The sequence below is a fragment of the Euleptes europaea genome, chromosome 11 (assembly GCF_029931775.1).
Source record: "Euleptes europaea isolate rEulEur1 chromosome 11, rEulEur1.hap1, whole genome shotgun sequence".
In the NCBI taxonomy this organism is placed as follows: domain Eukaryota; kingdom Metazoa; phylum Chordata; class Lepidosauria; order Squamata; family Sphaerodactylidae; genus Euleptes; species Euleptes europaea.
The window spans coordinates 45,760,735-45,764,048 of record NC_079322.1 but is presented as its reverse complement, the minus strand read 5'-3'; positions in this window follow the sequence as shown (position 1 = coordinate 45,764,048).

Sequence of the window (3,314 nt, the reverse complement as noted above, 5' to 3'; positions counted from 1 at the left end):
AGCTTCCAAGATCTGAAGAGATCAGGCCAGCCCGGGCCATCTGGGGGGGGGGGGCTCCCTGAACACTATATTTCATAATATCAACACGTTCTTTAATAAAGCTCTGTATTCAGAACTTCCTTTTAAACCATTTTTAGCACTTATTGTCTCTGGTTTAGAGCCTGTTTTAGGTCTGGAATATAATGCCACCCCATAATGGCAGTGCTGGGAATCTAAGGAGACAAAAGTTTCTTCAGTTCAGCCTTGTAAAAGATGTTCACAGGTAAAGCATTATTTATAAGCTCATTGTTTTCAAAACTTTGAGGGGAATAAATTTTACAAAAGGTGATTTCTGACGTAGGCTGCTTCTACACAGAGATTTTTTCTCCTCTTTATCATCAAAACTGGAACTTTTTTTAAAGAGTCTGTACAATGTTATGTTCTAATGAGTGTCATTCCAACTTTCCCCCCACTCTCAATACACTGTATCCCAAACCTACTTTATTCTTATCTTTTTGGAAAGAATGCAGCCAATGTGTAGTGGTTAAAAGCGATGGTTTGGAGCAGTGGACTCTGATCTGGAGAACTGGGTTTGATTCCTCACTCCTCCACATGAGCAGCGGAAGTTAATCTGGTGAGCTGTTTCCCCACTCCTACCCACAAAGCTAGCTGGGTGACCTTGGGCCAGTCACACTCTCTCAGCCTCACCTACCTACTACAGGGTGTCTGTTATCTGGAGATTTGGGAGGTGGAGCCTGAGGAGGGTGGGTTTTGGGGAGCCAAGGGGCAGTCATTTGGGCAATGCCATAGAGTCCTCCTTTCAAAGCAGCCATTTTCTCCTGGTGAACTGATCTGTTGCCTGAAGATCAGTTGGAATAGATCTCCAGCCACCACCTGGAGGCTGGAGAAAGAAAGGCTCAGTGCTGTATGGATAATGGAAAGAATCCAGGCAGCACTCACACAGTATATATATTAAAGTACTAATTTATAAAGGTGAAGGAAGGTGCAAAAGTGAACAATACATACAACAAGGTAATAACCAGATACACATATAGATATCAATAGCAGTCCAGCAGCAAAAAAGTTCAATGTATAAATATCCTGGGAGTCAGGTAAGTCAATGTCAATTCCTGAGTGTCCTGAGTACAGGTAAGAAAATTTTTATACTCAAATATAGACTTCTTTAGGTGTTGTAAATTGCTGGAAAGCGGAGTCCCAGGCAGGAGCCACGGAGGGAAGCTGTTAGGACGTGTTGTCTAGATCCAAATCACGTTTTGCTCATGGCTTCATCAGCTATCTGTATCAATAAAGTGCAAAGAAAAAACACAGTCTCATAGGACCAAAAGAAATTCATGTAGGTCTCAAATTGGATATCTATATGTGTATCTGATTATTACCTTGTTGTATATATTGTTCACTTTTGCACCTTCCTTCACCTTTATAAATTAGTACTTTAATATATATATTGTGTGAGTGCTGTCTGGATTCTTTCCACCACCTGGAGGTTGGCAAGCCTAGCTAAACTGCATGGATGCTACCAGGTGGGTTGTAAGTTATTTTGTTATTGCTCTAGTACTGTGCTGGAAGACTTACCTTCCCAGTGGGTCAATCTAGATGTTCTCAGGAGTTCCTGAATGGTGGCAGTTGGTTACCAGGGTACTTTCCAAGGGAACCCTTGGTCTAAGGGGGTTTCCTAGCAATGAAAGGCACCATTTCCCCCTCCCTACCATAATAGATGCCTAGGAAAGTGTAAGATTGCAGCCCTTGACTGAGTCTTTTGTCTTCATGCAAATATAAATTTGGGCTGCCAACTATTTCGCAGTGGAGCCTAGGGAGAGTGGGGTTTGGGGAAGGGAAGGACATCAATGGGTTATATTGCCAAAAAGCTGATCCCCCTAAGCAGCCCTTTTCTCCAGGGGAACTGATCACTATATACTGGAGATCAATTCTATTTCTGGGAAATCTCAAGGCCCTACCTGGATGTTGGCAACCGTAAAATATGCATTCACACCCTTTGGGTTATTTTCTTGTTAACAACCACTTGCTAGATCTGGAGCCACACTCATTAAATTAGGATCCACGCTTTATCGTTCATCTTGCAATGGAAACGCAAGAGTCAGCAACGAGCCAGGCATACTTCTGGCCCAACTCAGATCGACTGAGGCAGGGAGGGAAGGAAAGAAGGAGAAAAATGCGAATCTGTCCTCCAGTCAATCCATCTGTCGAAAGAGAAGGTTCTTGCCTTGGATTTGCCGCTCTCTAGATGCACATTTTCCTTTGAAATGTGGTGTTGGAGGAGAGTGTTGCGGATTCCGTGGACTGCCAAAAAACCAAATCAGTGGGTTATAGATCAAATTAAGCCTGAACTGACCCTAGAAGCTAAAATGACTAAACTGGGGCTGTCGTATTTTGGTCACATCATGAGACGACAAGAGTCACTGGAAAAGACAGTCATGATAGGAAAAGTTGAGGGCAGCAGGAAAAGAGGAAGACCCAACAAGAGATGGATGGACTCAATAAAAGAAGCCAGCCTTCAATTTGCAAGATCTGAGCAAGGCTGTCAAAGATAGGACATTTTGGAGGACTTTCATTCATAGGGTCGCCATGAGTCGGAAGCGACTTGACGGCACTTAACACACACACACACATTTTCCCCATCTGAATTCTCAAAACTCCCCATGGGGGCTTATTTTGGAGTTTTAAGAATTCACATGGGGGAAATATGCATCTAGAGAGCGGCAAATCCAAAACAAACCTTCCATGCATCAATCTCTGTGTGTGTATTAATTGCCGTCAAGTCGCTTCCGACTCATGAACACACATGAAGCTGCCTTATACCGAATCAGACCCTCGGTCCATCAAAGTCAGTACTGTCTGCTCAGACCGGCAGCGGCTCTCCAGGGTCTCAGGCAGAGGTCTGTCACATCACCCACTAGCCTAGTCCCTTGAACTGGAGATGCCGGGGATTGAACCTGCGACCTTCTGCATGCCAAGCAGATGCTCTACCACTGAGCCACAGCCCCTCCCCTCACGGCGACCCTATGAATGAAAGTCCTCCAAAATGCATCAATCTAGCCGCAGTTAAACAGGGAAAGGGAGCCAATCAAAGGCGCCAAAGCCACGACGCGGTCCAATGAGCGCCGCCCACCCCCCCTTCGCTCCAATTACGTAGCGCTCACGCATTTAGCCGCCGGTCCGGCGCTCCGCAGGCGCAAGCGACGCTCCTACGTTCGCCCGTTCCAGAGTCTCTTCCCGCCGGCTGATTGGCGCTCTCTTCCCCCCCCACGCCTCTTGCGGAGGGGCCGCGATGGTTGCCCGGGAAACGCGAGGCCAAA